This window comes from Chiloscyllium punctatum, chromosome 32 (genome assembly GCF_047496795.1).
Source record: "Chiloscyllium punctatum isolate Juve2018m chromosome 32, sChiPun1.3, whole genome shotgun sequence".
Classification (NCBI taxonomy): domain Eukaryota; kingdom Metazoa; phylum Chordata; class Chondrichthyes; order Orectolobiformes; family Hemiscylliidae; genus Chiloscyllium; species Chiloscyllium punctatum.
The window spans coordinates 12202153-12222191 of NC_092770.1; the positions used below are offsets into that span (position 1 = coordinate 12202153).

General features: G+C 39.2%; 1 protein-coding gene across 1 annotated transcript in view; it reads right to left on the reverse strand.

The window, feature by feature from the left end:
• The window catches only part of rassf9 (Ras association domain family member 9), a 54126-nt gene extending 41098 nt beyond the window's left edge, over positions 1-13028 (reverse strand). The window contains exon 1 of the mRNA XM_072551641.1: positions 12979-13028. The gene's annotated coding sequence lies outside the window, so the exon portion shown is untranslated. The remainder of the gene's footprint in view (positions 1-12978) is intronic.
• Positions 13029-20039: the final 7011 nt, after the last annotated feature.

A 20039-nucleotide genomic window follows, 5' to 3' on the forward strand; every position in this document is an offset into this window, starting at 1 on the left:
TTTGATTTGTTAAAAGATTTATGACCAGTATGTAATACTTTACCTGGAGTTACCAGAAGACTGCCAACATAGACATGAAATTAATTCCCAGTCCGCTCAACTAATCAAAGTGATCCACAGAATTAATTTGGGAAACAAACCGGAATAGCCTCAGAGAAAGCAGCCAGGGAAACTCTCAACCTGATGCCCACAGCAAAGTTTTCAAACTAAAATGATCAAAACTCACCTTACCCAACCTGGTAAATCACAGCAAGGATACGATACTCTTCATACGCTAAGTACTGACCCTTGTATAGAGATTAATTAATTAGCATGATATACAATTTGAAGTGGTTTGCCTTTGGTATTCATATTCAGAACAGAGCACGCACATGGAGAAAAGTTTACTTTAAGTGCAATTTCCATACAAAACATTTCCAATTGAAATTTATTGTATCTTTACAAACTTGACAAACAAAGTATCTTTTTGGGAGAAAATATTGGGGGGCGGGGGATGGTGGGGAAGAGGGGGAGAGTAACTTTACATAAACAGCAGAGATTGATTGCAAAGGAACCATTGAAATGATAGAGAACAGAAGGGGGCCATTTAGTCCATCTTCTCCATGCCAATACAAAGACAACCAGGTGTCATTTTAGTCCTTTCTTTCTTCAGATGGGCCCATTGCCCTACAGCTTACAGTATTTAAAGATGCAAAATACTGGTACTTAAAAAAAAAACACAGTTTTAGAATCTCTGCCTCCACAACCAACTTAGGTAGTGAATTCCAGATAGCCACCATCCTTTGCTTAAAAAGGTATTTCCTTACGTCCCCTCTAATCCTTCTGCCACTTGAATCTGTGACTGCTGGTTTTTGAACTCTCTGCCAAAAGAAACAGGCTCCTCCTGTCTACTCCATATCTACCCTTCATAATTTTGTATACCTCAATCATTTCAAACCTCACTCTTCTCTGTTTCAAGAAAAACAACCCCAACATCTCCAATCTCTCCTCATAACTACAATTCACCAACCCTGACAACATTCTAATAAATTTTCTCTGCATGAGTGAGTAAAACCAGGTGCACAAAATACTGGGACAGACAAGTAGCATGGAGAACAGATATCTGGCTCAGGAGTAACTGATTGGAGATATTAAAACATTCTAAATCATGGTTACACTTTTTGTAATGGGTCTCTGTGTAGTTACAACACAGAGTATAATAAATAAAACTGGTGAATTACAGGCACAGATTTCCATATGGAGTTATGATGTGGCAATAATAGACTTAGTTGAAGGAAGGTAAAAACAATGAGGTAAAAGCAATGAAGGAAGGACAGGAGTGGATATTACATTTTTCTGGTTACAGAATGTTTGGGAAAGACAGAAATTGAAGAAACAGTGGTGGGGTGGGATATGTAAGGAGAATGTTCCATTACTGTAGAAAAAAGTATGTTTCAGAAGGTTCAAGGACACAATCAATTTAGCTAAAGCTAAGGAACAAGGAGAATGTAATTACATTATTGAGTGTATTCAACAAACAAATCTGTAAGGAAATTATAATAAGGTACCAGCATTGTGGAATAGTTAAAATGAGGAACTTTAATTACCTGAAAATGACTAAGAAAGTCAAAGTACTAAGGACAGAAAGGGATAAGCATTCTGATGTTATGTTCAGTAAAGTTTCCTACACCAATAGGTGTCCAGTTCAACAAAAAGGAGGCACTACTACAACTGGCCATTGGAAATGAAATAGGACAAATAGATCACGAGTCAGTGGAGGAACATATAATATATTTATTGTATATATTATAGGGTGTACAATTATAGTGGAAAAGGATAATAGACAAAACGCAATTAACTGAGGGACAGCCAACTTCCATGGGGCAAGAAGGAGCTTAACCGGATAGACAAAGGTTAGTGGAAAGATTGTAGCTGAACAATAAGCTACTCTCAAACAAAAGATAGTTCAAATAATAAAAAAAAGAACTGTGGATAATGGAAATTACAAACAAAAACAGAAATTGCTGAAAAAACTGTTTCAGTTCTGAAGAAGGGTCATTGGACCTGAAACGTTAATTCAGCTTTCTCTCCATAGATGCTGCCAGACTTGCTGAGCTTCTCCAGCAATTTTTGTTTTAGTCCAGATAATAAAGATAAGAAAGTGTGATAATGTTATGTTTGAGGTAGAAAATACAACTGAGAATGAAGCTCAGTACAAAATTTTCAGAAGGGAAATGAAAAAGCAAATAAGTGAAGCAAAGAGGAAGTATGAAAAAAACTGGCAGCTAATTTAACAAGGAATCCCAAACTGTTGTCTCATATATATCAAGTAAAAAGCCATTAAAAAGGAGGAATAGAGCAAATGAGGATCTAAGAAGGGATGTTGATGAGGTATTTATTTATTTATTTTACTCCTATCTTTACCAAGGAAGCAATCGTTACTCAGACCATAGTGACAGGACAAAACACAGCCACGAAAAGGGTTCACAATTGATAAGGAAGTTTTACATAAGTTTTTGGAACTTAGAGTGGACAAGGAGCCAGGATGATATAACATGCATCCAGGGATATTGAAGGAAGTGAGAGTAAACATTGCAGATGCACTAACCATAATCTTTCTGTCTTTGTTGGACAAGGCGACAATGCCAGTGAACTGGAGAACTGCAAATATTACACTCTTGTTCAAAAAAAGGTTTGTAAAGAAAAACTCAATACAGATTAACTTTGGAAATGCAGATACTTCCAGAACTAATGAATTTCTGGGGGGGGGGCATGGCTCAGGGAGTGGCATGGTGGCTCACTGGTTAGCACTGCAGCCTCACAGTACCAGGCGCCCAGGTTCGATTCCAGCCTTGGGCGAGTATCTGTATGGAGTTTGCTCATTCTCCCTGTGTCTGCGTGGGTTTCCTCTGGCTCCGGTTTCCTCCCACAATCCAAAGATGTACGAGTCACATGGATTGGCCATGCTAAATTGCCCATAGCGTTAGGTGCATTAGTCAGAGGGAAATGTGTCTGGGTGGGTTACTCTTTGGACGGTCAGTGTGGACTTGTTGGACCAAATGGCCTGTTTCCACACTGTAGGGAATCTGACCTAATAATATTTCGATAAAGGGAGAAAAATTGGATTAATTAGGAAGTAAGTGAGAACTGTGGATGCTGGAGATCAGAGCCTAAAAATGTGTTGCTGGAAAAGCGCAGCAGGTCAGGCAGCATCAAAGGAGCAGGAGAGTCGAAGTTTCGGGCATAAGCCCTTCTTCAGGAATGAGGAGAGTGTGCCAAGCAGGCTAAGATAAAAGGTAGGGAGGAGGGACTTAGGGGAGGGACGTTGGGAATAACTAGGAAGTTCCAGCATGCAGTTTGCCAGTGGAAAATCATGTTTCACTAACTTACTGGAGTTATTGGAACAGGGAACAGACAGGGTTGATCTAGATAATGCTGTTCATGTAGCGTAGATAGACTTCCAAAAGGTGTTTGATACAACAGATGGAAAAAAAGTTAGCATCCATGAAATAAAAGGCACTGTGGTAAAAGTGGATTAAAAAAATGACTTGCAAAGCAGTGTAATGCTGAATGGCTATTTTTCAAGCTGCCGCAAACGTTATAATGAGGTCCGTTTAGAGCCAGTATTGGGACTCTTAGATTTCATGATTTAATAATCTAGATCTTGGAGTGCAAGGGACAATTTCAAAGTTTTGTGGGTGATTAAAAATAACTTGGAAGGTTAATATATGTGAGGAGAATAGTATAGAACATCAAATGGACATTGATAGCAGATGAAATGGGTGAATATGCAGATGGCAGATGAAATTCAATGTGCAAAAGTGTGAGGTATTATATTTTGGAAGAAACAAAAACATGAAGATATAGTACAAAGTCAAGGGTACTATTCTAAAAATGCGTAGGAGCAGGGAGATCTGGGTGTATAGTCCATAAGGCATTTAAGGTGGCAGGACAGGTGCAGGCAGCAGTTAATAAGATACTAGTATCTTATGATTTATTAATAGTGTCATTGAATAGAGGGACAGGGAGGTTATGTTGAATTTATAAAATAACAGTTTGACAGCAACATACACAATAACAAGTATTGTGTACATTTCTGAGTGCCTGACTTTAGGAAGGACATATATGTATTGTAGAGGTTGTTCCAGAGATGAGAAAGTTCATTTAAAAAGATAGACTGGAGAAGATGAGACTATTTTCCTTGGAGAGGCAGGGGTTGACAGGAGATTGGGTTGAAGTTTTCAAAATTATGAAGCGGCTTGGACAGAAATAGACAGGGAGAAACTGTTCCAGTTCATGAGTGGATCAAGAATGAGCTGCCACAGATTTAAAGTGAATTGCAAAAGAAGTAAACATGTTGCGAGAAAACACTTTTTCATAGAGCCAGTGGTTCAGGTCTAGAATGCACTTTCTGGAAGCCGAGATCAATCAAGGTATTCAAGAGGACATCAAATGATTAATCAACAGAAATAACATGAAGTGTCACAGGATAAGGGCAGCAGAATAGCACCATCATGTTGACCAGACAGCTGGTGTAGATCTGAAGAACTGAATGGCTTCCTGCACTAAGCAGTTCTGATTTTAATTTTCCAACACGCAACTGCTAAGTGTACTTGCTAAACTTGTCCTAGCATTACACTGATAGTCTCACCACCTTCATGACTGTCCAGCCACATTTAACTCTGTTTAGAAAAAAATTATAGCATTCCTTATTTTCTAATCTTTCTCATTCTCATCGGAAAATGAAGAGAAAGTAGACAGCGGCATACAGTTAAAATAAAAACAAAACCTATTTACTGAAATATAAGCCCAAAAATGCTCACTCTACCAACATTAGAAAGCAGAAAAGACAGGCTACCACTTCAGATGGATATTAATCAATTCTAAACACAGAATGTCCACCCAAAATATCAGAGTGCGTTTTTCATATGTTCATATCTCCTCATCAAATTATAGACTTTTACCAACCATTTTAATAACCTATTAAACGGCAAAAATTGGTTCATTGCACTAAGTTCTATGTGACCATTTTATTACTGGTATCTAGGCTATACATGTGAGCCATTGCTTCAGGCTTATATTTTACATCTGCTATTTTAGTCATTTCAGAGATAGAAATTGATCTTGTTGCACCCACTTTCCACATGGCTAGAATGACTAATTTTGGAATGTAATGTTGTATACTTGTTCTGTGTCTATTTTTTTTTAATGCAAGCATTCTGATGGCCACCTAGAACTCGTGGTTACTTATTTAAAGAGCAGCCTAATATCCGTTTTTGGTTTAGTTGCTAAAATGAGTTGCTGATCATTGGAACAAGCATCCAGACCTCCTCCACTTATTTGGATTCTTTAGTGGCTTACACAGGTAATTCATTTTTTTTAAAACATCAGTATTCATTGCTGTGAATTCCATTCATCCACAACATCCATATCACACCATCACACAATGTCACTCTATTATTCCACCCATCACAACTCTATTGTACATCTCCTTATCAAATTATATACTTTTACTGACCATTTTAATAACCTATTAAATGGCAAAATTGGTTCATTGCACTAAGTTCCATGTGGCAAAAAGGACTAATTTTAGGTCACAATGTTGCATATCTATTCTGTGTCTGTATTTTTTCTGTTACAGTTTTGGTAAAGCCTATTTTTCAGGCTTTTTGGTGGCCAACTAAAACAGGTATCTCTGTCAAAAAGATGTGGAGATAGATATAACGCTTTTTGCAATGTTTATCTCAAGTACTTCTGTGATGCAGGACTAGGTGGTCCACAGACTGTTCCCAGGGATTCACAGGCAAACATTAACTACACTCAGAAGGCAACTAATTTTGTGAAAGACACTTGTAGGTATGCCTGAAATCTACTGGTCTTCCAATGCAAGGAGTTGTCTTCTATTTTCTGTTGCAGGCTGGTCCATTCCAAGGCTCAGGACTAGGTCCTGAGGGAAGCTCTAAAATTCAAGGGTGTTGCCACAGAAACAAAGGGGAAGGTCATAGTTTAAGGTCTTCCAGCAGTTTTACATCAAGAGGCTGGAAACTGTATAACACCTTGATCAGGGCCTTACAAAGAATGTACATTGTGAAAAATCAAGAGAGTCGAAAATGTATTGAAGTTACTCAGAATGGAACATGGTGTATGGAGAAAAAATGACTTCTGCTCCACTTTTGGTAATTTTGAATTTGAAATATCTTGCCTTTGGGCCGTGTAGCTGACATGGAATCTATGTTGTCAATAGTAAGGCAATTGAAAATAAATTGTGTGGAATATGCTGTCTGAAGACAATTCGAACATCATTGCAGACTCTGTTGCATTTAAGTTCAAATGTTTTGTGATGTATTAACAGTATTTTGGAGGAAAAATAAACTTGCCTTCAGGCTGCTGGCAACAATGACAAGTCCCTTGGTATTCATATCTTCAAACAGTGCAGATGCCATGAGAAGCAGCATGGGTTTGGTTGGCTTGTCTATACATTTTGTGTCTGGCTTCAGATGGATTCAAAATGGCTTTCACCACATGTCCCAAACTGTTTCTGAACACAGAAATAGTGTCCAGCTAAATTTCTCCCCTTAAATCTTGTAATTAATTCAAAGATAATAATTTTTTAACAGTGGAAATTCTTAAAACTATAGAATTCCACAGTACAAGAATACCATTCAACCCATTGCTCCTGAAAGGAAGACCTAGCTAGCCCAATTATTCTGCCCTATTTCCATAGCTCTTTAAATTCATTACTTTCAATATATATCCAGGTCTGTTTTGAGACCTCCTATGGAATCTACTTCCACTACTCACCCTGGCAGCACATTCCAACTCCAAACAATTCTGAGTACAGACTTTTCTCCTCATCTCACTCCTAGCTCGCTTGCTGACAATCTTGAAATTGTTGTCCTTAGTTACTGACATACCAACTATATAAGCATAATATCTTTCATTACGCTGACAAAAGTGTGTATAACATCGAATTCCTCAATAAAAGTCACCCGCTAATCTTTTCCACTCCAAGAAGAATAAGCTCAATTTATCTTTCCTTGCACCCAAAATCCCTCATTCTGTATCAGTCCAGTAAATCTCCTTTGAATTCTCTCTAAAGCTTTAAGTGAAGGTGCCCAGAACTAAACATAGTACTCCAAATGTGGAGGGACCATTGATTTGTGGAGGTATAGCAGCACTTCCTTGGTTTTATACTCTACGCGTCTATTTATAAGCCCAAGGATTCTACAAGCCTTCTTAGCAATTGTTTCAGGGAATCATACATGTGATTCTGCACCAGTCACTCTGCACCGGTCATTCTCTCAAATCCTGCATTGTCTCTAGGTATTTCTTCTATCAAAATGCATTGCCTTGCATTTCTCTCCATTGAAATTCTGCATGGCCAATATGTCCCAAGTTCCTCAGCACAATTCACTACTCTTGTTAGCTTCGTGTCATCTGCAAATTTAGAGATTTTGCCCTCAGCATCCATATCCAAATCATTTATAGAAAAAGCATGGGTCGCAATACTGATCCCCAGGGAACACCACTTTGAACTCATCTCAATCTGAGAAATACCCATCAATATCAACCCTCTATTCCCTATCTTTTAGCCATATTTCTAATCCATGCTGCCAAGCAGCCATTAATCCCCAAAATTAATAAATATGACAAAAAATATAGATATAAAAAGAAATAAATGCAATGATGCTGAAAATCCAAAATAAAAATGTTAAGCAGCAAACACATACACATAAAAGCAGAGTAGCTGATTAACTGAAAGTACTCAAGTCAGCTTGTTTAACTGGACTGACTAAAACAAAAATAAAAAGGAAAACAACAGGTCAGAGGTATAAAATGTTATACTAATTGCAATAAGCAGCTACTCGGTTTAAAATAACCAAACTTACAATTGTGCAGTATTTTTCTCAAATTCAATATGTTAAAGCAGGTATACAAATAATTAAATATTTTGAGTTGTAGTCACTGTCAAAATACAATAAGTACAGCTGCCAGTTGTGTCAAACGACATCACACAAATGGTAATGAGCAGAGAATCTGTTTTACTGCTGCTGATTGAGTAATAAATATTGGCTGGGAACTTAGAAGAATTATTACTTGGAAGAAGCTTTCCTTCATAATAGTGTCACGTTATCTACTGTGTTCACCTTAACACAAACCTTAGCCTAATACCTCATTGAAAAATTACACCTCCAACAGTGCAATATTCCTTCAGCGATGTAGTGAAAGAGCAGCATTTCAATCTGTGCTGCAATGTGTAGAGCACACCTCAAATTTACAGCCTTCCGACAGAGAAGCAAGCATGCCAGCACTGAGCCATGGCTCTGATTTATTGGAAAAAACTGAATGTATTAGATGTCTAAGTTGCTATTTATTTCACTCTACAATACTTTAAGTTGAGGGTCAAACATAGCAATACATGTTCAAATATGGCAAATGAAAGTCAATACTCTTGCCTAAAACTGTGCAAATATTTATTAGGCAGATGTGTATTGGAAGAAAAAGTGTTAGTATGGGCTGTTGATTAGCAAAGATAAACCATTATTTTACAATGGTTAGTTTTTGTACAAGTACACACATGGATTGTTTTGCCTGTCTAGAATAAAACATTCACATTTTTCTTTTTGTTGACAGATAAAACACATGGATGTTTTATTATTCTGATGTGTCTATTTCTTAGATGGCTTCTGGGTGTTCCCAAACTTATTTTACTATCAGCAGTTTTCTGCAAAATAATGTTTTGCACGAAAGATATCTTGGTAATTCATGCAGCAACATTTTTTTTGCACTAATAATTGCGAAATGTAACCAACACAGTTGGTTCAATTCCCAAACCAGCTGAGGCACAACAACACCTCTTCTTCCTGAGGTGGCTTAGGAAATCCAGCATGTCCATAAGGACCCTCACCAATGTTTACAGATGTACCATAGGAAGCATTGTATTTGGGTGCATACTATTTGGGTCAGGTTTGGCAACTCCTTGGCCGAGGACCATAAGAAACTAGAGAAGGTTGTGTGCACAGCCCAGATTATCACAGAAGCCAACCTTCCATCCATGGACTCCATTTACTTCTCATTGTCATGGGAAGGGGGCCAACATCAAAGACCCTCATAATGCTCTCCTACAACAATCAGGCAGAAGGTACAGAAGCTTGAACACATGCACCAACAGGTTTGAGAACGGTTTCTTCACTGCCGGTTTTGAATTAAGTTTAAAATCATACAACACCAGGTTATAGTCCAGTGGGTTCATTTGGAAGTACTAGCTTTCAGAGCGCTGCTCCTTCGTCAGGTGGCTAGTGGAGCAGGATCATAGGAGACAGAATTTATAGTAAAAGATCAAAGTGTCAAACAACTGATGCGATATATTGACAAACCTAGATTGCTGTTGAGTCTTTCATCTTTTAGAATGGGGTTGCAGGTTTCGATTCATTAATATGTAAATCCCAGAACTTCTTTCAAGTCACATTCCCAAGATAACAAGGTTTTATTTTTAAAAAGTGACATCTCAGCTCAGACAAAGCATAAAAGCTGTGAGGTTATAATCTATATGTATTCCAATCTTGAGTCTGACTGGTTTTATTTCCAAAGTAGGAATTCATGAACTGTCACATAGATTGATTGCCTACCGACTGTGTGCTTTTTGAACAAAATAGAATGTATCTGCAAATATAATTGTGCAAATGCAAATTCACCCCATAGACTTATATGTGTGTGTGGGCAGTGGGGCGAAGAGGGAGAGAGAGAGAGAGAGAGAGAGAGAGAGAGCGAGCGAGCATGTGTGTGTGTGTGTGCGTGTGTGTGTGATGGAGTAAATGCCTGTGAGAGGATATGCACATGATTGTGAGTGTGGGGGTGTGTGTCTGTGTGTTCCTGAAAGATAGCGTGTGTATCAGAAAGGGTCTGCAGGAGTGTGTGAGTGTGTAAGAGTGTGTGTGTGTATGTGTGTGCTTTGTGTGTGAGAGTGTATAGTGTATTGGGATCACCCGCAGTGTGACATGAACCCAAGGTCCCTGTTGAGGCAATCCTCATGGGTACTAAACTTGTCTGTTAGCCTCAACTCAGCCACTCTGCTTTTCTGCGTATCCTGAAGTCCACCTTGGAGGATGGTCACCTGAAGATCCAAGGCCAAATGTCCCTGACCACTTGGGTGTTCCCTGACTGGGAGGGAACACCCCGGTCTGGCGATTGTTGTGCGATGTACATTCATCCATCGGGGAACACTTGAGAGCCCCATAGTCAAGAAAGCATAGCAGCTTCTCTACTTTCTGTGCAGGCTGAGGAAAGCCCATCTACCAAGCCCCCACCCCCTCCCCAGCACTCCCCCCATCCTCACCACATTCTACAGAGGGTTCATTGAGAGTATCCCGAGCTGCTGCATCACTGCCTAATTCAGGAATTGCACCACCTCGGATCATAAAATCCTACAACAGATAGTGAGGACAGCTGAGAGGATCATCAGGGTCTCTCGTCCCTCCATTACAGACATTTACACCACACGCTGCACCTGAAAGGCTAAGAGCATTGTGGAAGACTCCACACACACTCTTTCAAACTCTTCTCCATCCTGCCATCTGGCTGAAGATACCAGAGCATTCAATCTCTCACAGCCAGACTGTGTAATAGTTTCTCCCCCCAAAGCCATCAGGCTCCTTAACACAGTATGATCGGACTCTTTCCCATCTGAAATTCTTTGCACGACTTTGATTTGCTGCTAGAAAAATATCTATTGTTTATCATTCTTCTTTTATCCTGTATTTTGCCTCTTTTGCACTTCTTATGCACTTTATGCCATGTACCATTCTGTAGCTTGTAATGTCCATGTAGTACCCTCGGTCCTGGAGGAACGCTGTCTCATTTTTACTGTATCAGTTGTATATGGTAGAAATGACAAATAAAAAGCTATTACTACTATTCTATTTTGTTCAAAAAGCACACAATCTGCAGGTAGACAATCCATGTGATATTTTATAAATTCCTACTTTGGAAATAGAACTTGTCTGACTCAAGACTGAAATAATAGACTCTAACCTCACACCTTTAATGCATTGTCTGAGCTGAGATGTCACTTTTTTTATAGAACCTTAAGTTATCTCAGGAATGTGACTTGAAAGAAGTTCTGGGATTTACATATTAATAAATCAAAACCTGCAATCCATTCTAAAAGATGAACGACTTAACAGCAATCTAGGTTTGTGCAATATATTGCATCACGTGTATAACACGATGATCTTTTGCTATAAATTCTGTGTCCTATGATCCTGCTCCACGAGATACCTGATGAAGGTGCAATGCTCCGAAAGCTTGTATTTCTGAATAAACCTGTTGGATTTTAACCTGGTCTTGTGTGATTTTTAATTTTGTCCACCCCAGTCGAACACCGGCATCTCCACCTCATTGTTGGACTAATGAACGGACTCTCTACCTTCAAATAATGTTGATCTTGTTCATCTCGATCTTGTTTCATGCATCTCCTGTTCCGTGTAATCTGTATGCCTCATTCTGTTTAAGCCCCACGCTCTGTATGTCGTTGCTTACTATGATCTGCCTGTACTACCTGCAAACAAAGCTTTTCACTGTACTTTTAGGTAGACGTGACTACAATAAATCAAATCAAATCAGGTCATCATGAAGGACTCTCTTCCTCAATCTCTCCCCTCAGGTTAAATGATCACTAGTCATCTCTTCTCTAATGAGAGAGCAGTCCTCTGGTCTACTTAGAGTATGGCAATTTTATATTAGTAATTTCAGTAAATTGAACATTTACTTCTGTATCTGCCTCGAGTGAGTTCCTTCACTTGTCTAACTTTGTAACAATGCACGTTATGATGAAAGCCCTTGGCTCCAGCTTCCAGTAGCATGATTTAGATATTTTTACCCTTACCCCACTTCATGCTAATAGGGAATCTAGAAGCTTCTGAATGTTAGGTCTAATGATTTATGGCCTCAATGAAATTTGAACATGAATAGATGGATAAGGAAGTGAAATGAGGTTAAATTAAAAATAGATAGAGGGAGAATGAGAGAATAGATTATGAACGACACAAAGAGCAGAAGTAACACCACAGCCTTTAAAATAAACCCTAAGAAAATGCCTCAGGGAACAAGTTACTACTTGTACGATCAAGTCTCCATGGCCTCATTATTTACTCCAGACTGGTTGGCCTGCCAGGACAATAAATCATATCACGAACACCATTCTTTGACATGGGGCTACGAGCCCCAAATGACTGAGCTTAATTTGTATTGACAACGCAAATGCAAAACTTTGGTGAGTCACTGTATAAGGCCGCGGGGCCGGGGGTGGTCATTCTGTCAGCTTTGGCAAAATTGTGCCCTGTAAGTTCTGGTGATTCCAAACTCGTGACGTATGAGTTTATCTTATCTCTAACTTGTTTTTTTTAATGTATAAAGTGCGCACTGTTATTTTGTCAGCAATTTCTGAGCTCATGCACTCATTTTATCTTTTATCAAACCAAATTCGCAAGAAGTAGAGATTGCCGTTAAAACTGAGATTAGGGGCAGTATGTCCAGGCGCCATGGTAGTGACTCTACTTCTGGAACAGAGGCGCAGGTTCGAATCAGTGCTATAAGAGGTCGAGTATAAATCTGTACAAAAAGCTCTGTTATTCACTACAGAAAGGGTTGTTGACACGTTTGCAAACGGCAAGCTAGACTGAAGTCTTACTTTACATTAGACTGCATAACCCGTGTTTAACGCGGATGGCTGAAATTTCGATCCTTTTTTAGATTCCTTACAGTGCGGAAACAGGCCGTTCGGCCCAACCAGTCCACACTGACCCTCCGAAGAGTAACCCACCCAAGACCCATTTCCCTCTGACTAATGCACCTAACACTATGGGCAATTTATCATGGCCACTTCACTGACCTGCACATTTTGGACATTTAAAATAGAACATAAAGGTGTGCATTGCTTAACTCCTCCTCTATAGCCTCACAGATACATACATTGGCCGTCAGTGCACACGATAATCTTACCCTGTTAATTTCGGCCAATTTTAGTGACTCCTTTCAACGGAGAACGCTTCACTTCTGCGACCAAGATTCCCGGAAAGTCTCTTACAAATGAAAAAAAAAATCCATTGCACCGATGGTTTACTCATTAATTGTGACCCTGCGAATGCCGGAGATGCCGAGTGAGTGGTTTGGCACAATGCCACGGCTAAAAAACCTCTCACCTGTTTCAAAAACAACATTGACGTTTTGGCCAGAAATGCTCGGAATCCGTCAGGAAAGTCCATCATTTCAAATTGCCTTATCGATTTAGGAAATGTACCTTGCGAAGCCAAATATTGACCACATGCAAACAAAAACAAAAAAAATGTAATCGTGAAGTTGTCAGTTTAAGGGACATTAAACTCACATTCCGATTTAAAAGTGAGAAGCCAGCGTTTAGCAATGCCTCTGGAATGTTTGAGGAAGACTTGATTTTAACCGCATTATATTGCACTCCATTGCACTTCCCTAATCTGCGTGTGTATAATTGCTCGCTATAGATTTATATGTATTTGGAATTCCATGTATTTTTAAAACTCTGGTGCCAGTGAAAGTCAGCTTGTGGAAAGCGAATCTCGTGTGTTTGTTGTTGGTAACCAAATTGAAAGGCGAGTTGGTAGCAGTGAGTTTGTATTCCCCAGTCTCACTCTAGTGGCCGCTGCTGGAGTTAATCTGTGTGCGCCTTTTGGGTGAGAACAGCCGGAGATAGGTATATGCAGCCAGCAGTCCTGGCCTGCTTCCCCGTACATCCCACCTGAGATCAGGGCTCTGTTTAATTCTGGCAGGCGAGAGAGCAAGAGAATTGGGGCCATCTGAAGTGGAATTGCTGATACCACATTACTCCAGAGTGCAGAAGTTCATAGCTGGGCCTACCGTCTGAAGGATACATGGCCTCAGCCAGGGTTGGGGGAGGCAAAGAAGAATCCTCATCTTCATTATATCGATTCTCAGCCCAGTTATTTCAAAACCTGGACTATTGTGTTGCCTGGGTCAAAATCCTGGAATTCCCTCCCTAATGACATTTTGAGTTAACCCACAGTAGGTAGACTGCAGCGGTTCAAGAAGGCAGTTCATCAGCACCTTCTCAAGGGTAACTAGGGATGGCAATGAATGCTGCCTTTTCAGTGATGCTCACGTCCCCGGTCGGCATGGACGAGTTGGACTGAAGAGTCTGCTTCTGTGCTGTACATCTCTGACACTTTGACGCTAAATAAATTTTAAAAAGCACAATATGTCTAATATGCCTCAAATATCCCCAGCTCCCAAATTAAAAGGGAAGATTCCTCAACACAAACGACCCTGCTCCCACTTAACTACCTTTACCTCGCTTCCTTCCAGAGTCATAACCCATTCACTAGCAACCAGGGGCACCGACCCCAATGAAAGTGACCAACATTTGGTAGTAGTTTGAATACCTTTATAGTCTCTATTGAACAGCTTCCAGCAAAAACAAACTGCACAGATTCTTTCCTTCAAACACCTGGCAAAAAAGCTTAGGTTTGACAATGCGTACTAATTGTAGGATTCAAATATCTTGCGGTTTCATCAAGCATGCATATGAATCTTCACTAGTAAAATTAGTTAGCAATTACACCAAAATATGTATTTGATGGTTTCCCCTAGTTTATCAGCAATTCCACAAAATACGTGAAATAAAGTTACTTCATAAAATGGTAATGCATAAAATGGTCTTAAGAATCCAATAAGAGAATAATTTTATGTATTAAAGCTATAACATGATGAAATGAGGAAAAGATGGATATTTTTAAAAGGAATGATGGTCAATCAATATTCTTAAGGATATGACATAATGCTATATCCATTTTTCGAGGAGCACAGTCCTGAGACAGCACTCATGTTAGTTGTTTCACATCCTGCAAGGTATGTTAACATATTGACACTTTGTATCCCAGGCATTGCACGAATTCTCACTCTCTGTGGTTGCAGGATCTGGACACTGCAGTAGCCAATTAAGTCAATGCATACCCCAAACAAAAGAAGAAAACAGCACAGCATCAGGAGTAGAGAATGTAGAAATCCCAAATTTAACACCAGGTGAAGAGAAAACAATGGCAATTATTGATTTTGACTCTGACCTGGTAGATAGGCACAGAGGTGTAGGATTTACTGTGCCAATCTCTGAAGTCATAATAATGCATACCTATTAATAATAACAACTTACATTTATATATCAGCATTAGCATAGCAGAATAACCCAAGGTGCTTCAGAGATGTGTAATCAGGCAATAACAGACACAGTATTGTTGAGTGCCTATTCACATTGGGTTTCTCCCTCTAGCAACCCAGAGATACCAATGTGAGTACAGATATTGTAAATGGGGAAATAACATTTTCAAGATACAGAGCACAAGGATGCTGTAAAATTCAAATGTAGAAGTGAGCCTTTGGTAATTGAACAAAGCAGTGAGACATATCTGTTCTTTGTTCTAAAGTCATGAAATGGAAGCATTATGCAGATATAGATCTTAAATAACCTACCAAAAAGGAATGGCTGCCAGCAGAACATTAGACATAAGCAGTCCCTGGGTGAGGTACCCCAATTATTTTACCATTCCAGATGGATACCACAAATTGTTATGTATCTGAGTCAGAAGGAATGACTGGCTCCACCTCTTTATTCATCTACCACCCTTGGTCACAACAAGAATAATATAAAAGAATCTCCTTCCCTTGTGGATATTTTTCTTCCAGACTTAATGTATGTTTTAACAGAAGCCAATTTAACTAGGCTTTCTTGAGTCAAATAACAAGTGAGTTCATTAGTTACTAAACAGAAGAATAAATAATGTTGCAACACGTGTATACAAATAATAGAAATGAGAAGTGAGCTAAAAAAAGGTTAAATCTAAATAAATATGGTTCAGTCTCTGAGTTGTCCATGAAGAGTAAATAGTGTAACATTGTGGATGTTATGTTGGATGTTACATTGATGTTAATAATTAAGTAGTTATTTTTAAGATTCTTGACTTTGTAGATGAAGATCATTTGTCCTGTTCACGTTTTGATGATGACTAGCTTCCAGCACTCAGAGCGATGTTTCTATTTGCTCTTTACCTGCAGTGCGGAATTGCTTAATAGCTGCCTTCAAATTTTGGCCTTCACAACTTACTAGTTCATCAGCCCACTAGGATACACAGACTAGGGATTTGAATTGGTTTTTAACAACTCTTTTGTAAATTCCTGAAAGGGTGAAACATAAGTATGTCTTTTGATTCATGCCCACAGTCTGGAAACCATAGGAGATATTTTCCCATTGAGTGGAGGTAATTAGAATATCTTGCCCCCTGCCTTTTGAAGTCTGTCTCTTTGAAGCTTTCTTGACATCTTACAAGGTGTATCATGATATGGGCTCACACAGGTGAATGTTTCAGCAGTCAGTGAATTCCATTCTTAAAAGTTATATTTTCAGTTAGGCCTGGCTTGCAGCCTTTGTTTAAAACAAAACACATCCTGTCCAGTATTCAATGCACCCATAAGTAGTTTGGGGTTCTGATCTATCATCATGACACTTCTCCTGTACAACAAATGAAAAAAAAAATCCATTCTCATTTCATCACTAATGCAGAAATAGATTTTAATATATAAAGAACAAACACGCAGATAAATTCTGATAACCCTGGCCAATATCAGCTTTTGAGTTCTGACTTGGTCTCTTTAAGTTCTGGAATTGGATTAGATTTCCTGGAAATGTAGGTGATTTTTTTAGATGGTATCGTTGAAGGAACAATTTCCAATGGAATACCTGGCATTCTTAGCCTTAAACCATGCCACCAAGAGTTAACAGATTGTGGTCAGTTTTGACGGTGGTCTCTCTATACCCATTTTGGACTCATATCTCAAAGAGTTAGTAATAAGCTGAGGATTTTGTTTTCTAATGAGATCTATCATCTCTGGTGCTTATTTAGTTTTCGGGAAATATAAACGATTGGTCTGTACACTTCAGATTTATTTTTCTGAAGGATCCCTAGCTTGAAGTCATTCACATCGATGGCTATTCTAATTGCTTGGATAATGTTTGAAAGTGCCAGCACAGGCTCTCTTGTTAAATGGTATGCAATTTTTCAAAACATTTCTCAGTCCACACATCTTTCACTTTTTTTCTGTCATGATCGTGGCTACTGTGTTGAAGTTTGGGACCCATTTTTGAGAGAGTTCACACACTCCTCGAAATTCATGATTTCATGTTTTCTTGTGAGAATGGGAAACTCTTGTTTCTACCTTCACAGCCCTGGTCAATATTCATCCTTGAACCAACATGTGTCCTTGATGGATCACTTGAGGCCTTAGTAAGACTGACCACTAGGTCACCTGACTGTATTTTCTGAAGGAGAATTTCCAGTTGCTCTAAGTAGATTTCCCAGTGTCAATGTGTACTAGGGACTTGGCGAGGTACACTGCATTCTTAAATAACTCTGCCTCTGTTTGCTTTATCAGCCGTGAACACTGGCTGGGGGAACTTGGAGCCCAAAAAGGCATAACAAAACATAACATAACCTGTCTAGAGTTATGTCGGTGGAGATATCCTTTGCACAGACAGTCAAGGAAACCTACCAGTATCCCTTGAGTAAAACTATAGGCTGCTTTGAATACAAAACCTTTGCAATTTTCTAGCCCAGGTGTGAAGTAGGAGTTAGCTCTGGTCACTGCATTGAACCTTATTGAAGAGCCTTTTGAAGCTGTCTGGCCAGAGGACACGCATAACTGGGAGCTCTGGCTCCTGCTGCTGGGCTCTAACAGTTAGTGGTCCAACATGTAGTGAACCTCATATCAAGCCTTTCTAGGGATATTGTCTTGTGAAGGGAGTCATTCCCATAGCCACATTATGTAGAGCTAGGGAGCTACAGTTTGGTTTGTCTCACCATAAGCCTTTTACTGCAGTGAGTAGTCTTTTCAAAGCTGTTCACTGTTCTGCACCCAGGTGAGTTAATAAGTGAAATAATTGCACCAATGCCGGTGTCCTCTCATCAAGTCACCCTTTATTTACTTGTGCACAATACACTGGCTGTGGCCAGCCAGTCCCCTGAACTGAGGAAATTCTAAATCTTTTGGGTTTTTTTTAAGAAAACAGTCAAGGAAACTCTCTTCCCCCACAGTATACTGGCTGTGCGACCAGCCAGTTTGGAGTCAGTCCTCAACTGAGGAGATTCTAAATCCCCTGTTTTTTTTTCTCTGAGGAGATTCTAATCTCCTGATTATATTGGTCAGCCAGGGCTCTCCAGATTGGCCTAGGTTAACAATCCAAAGCAGCAAACCCGTAGTCAATGAGGTCAACCTGGTTCCAATCACTGCAATAAGGAATCTACATCTGTTGGCATTTCTGCATTGGTTAATCAGCTATTAAAGTATTCAATGTGAGCCTCAATCCATCTCCCTCCAAGCCACCCCCATTGATACCTAATCCTTTAGGTCTACCCATGGGATAAATCTGTTATCTGCTTGTCCCCCTTCACAGTGGTAGTATTGCTTTATCATGTTGACATGGTCTTTGCTTTCTCTTCCAATCTCCCATATCAATTAAATTATTCACTTCCTTGAGTTTCTTGGCTTCTCCATGAGACTATTAAAGATTCAGCTGGTATTGGTAGGAACAGTAACTGTAATGTCTTGGCAGAAACATTTGAGCCCTAAGTTTTGTTTATTTATTTATTCAGAACTGTCTTGTTCATAAGTCCAATATGACTGTATGTAGTTTGGGATTCTGATCCATTGTTACAACAACAAACATGAAAGATCTGTATGATCTCAGCCCAAAATTGGATGCTGGAATTAAAATGCTATTGACAATGTTGCTATCTGCCAATATCTGAGAAGATTTCAACTTGATGAATTGCTGTTTTTCCACAAAGTGTCAGCTGTAGGAACATCTGAAAATCTTCCACAACCTCATAAAAGGCTCAGGCAAGGAAATCAATTTAATAGCAAGCCACTGAATGAAGGACTGTAAGTCTTTTAAATCGGGAGAGTTCAGTTGTAATCAAAATGCAATATACACAGGAAAAGATCTCAGAGGGATGAAGGGTGAAGTTACTTTTCAGAAATGTGTTGATCTTTTGTGATTGAAGCAGGTCTATTCTCCCAATCATCACCATTAATCAGCATTCTGCTCTCCCCTACCAGCAATGTGTTAAAATGCATGTTTCAGATGTATTTCAAATTCATAAATTCCCTCCCAGCAGCAGCACAGAGGCCTATTTCATTTGGTTCTGTGATGTACAGTTTGTGATTTTGAACTGCTGGCATGTGGAATTTACTCTGTGTTCATGAAAAGATCAAAAAGGATTTGTCAATTTCCATGGAGCCATAAGTTTAAATCAGTATGTGCCAGAGATCGGGGACTAGGGCACCCCTGAATGATAATGTGAGTTTGTTTGTATTGTCAGAGTTTTATGATTGGAGAGCAAATATTGAAAAGCATTAGCTTATTTTTACTTTTGAATAATAAAGGGTTGATTTTAGCTTCGTAAAATGCAGAGATTGAAAAGTTTTTTAGCAGTTCTCTGAAGACCTGCATGGGGTTATTTGAAAAAAGAATTTCTTCTGAAGAAAAGAACCAGCTCAGAGCAGTTAGGACACAGGTAACTTGGCCATAAATATATTAGTTTGAAAATTCCAGAGCAGAAGTGTTTGATTAGATCCCTGAAGGGATTACTTGAAGCTAAGTAAGTTTGAGCTCAGTTGTGTGAATAATGAAGGAAACCAATATTCAGCAGGAAATTGAGAAACAAATTTTGTTAGGAGATTTCAGTTTTTATCTGTTAGAATAGTAGGGTGGTTATGGTAGGAGAATTTAACTTGCCAAACATAGACTGGGACTGCCACAGTGTTAAGGGCTTGGATGGAGAGAAATTTGTAAAGCGTGTTCAAGGAAACTTTATGATTCAGTATGTGGATGTACCTACCTGAGAAGGTGCAAAATTTGATCTATTCTAAGGAAATAAGGCAGGGCAAGTGACTGACATATCAGTGGGGGAGCAATTTGGGGCCAGTGACATAATTCTATTAGTTTTAAAATGGTGATGGAA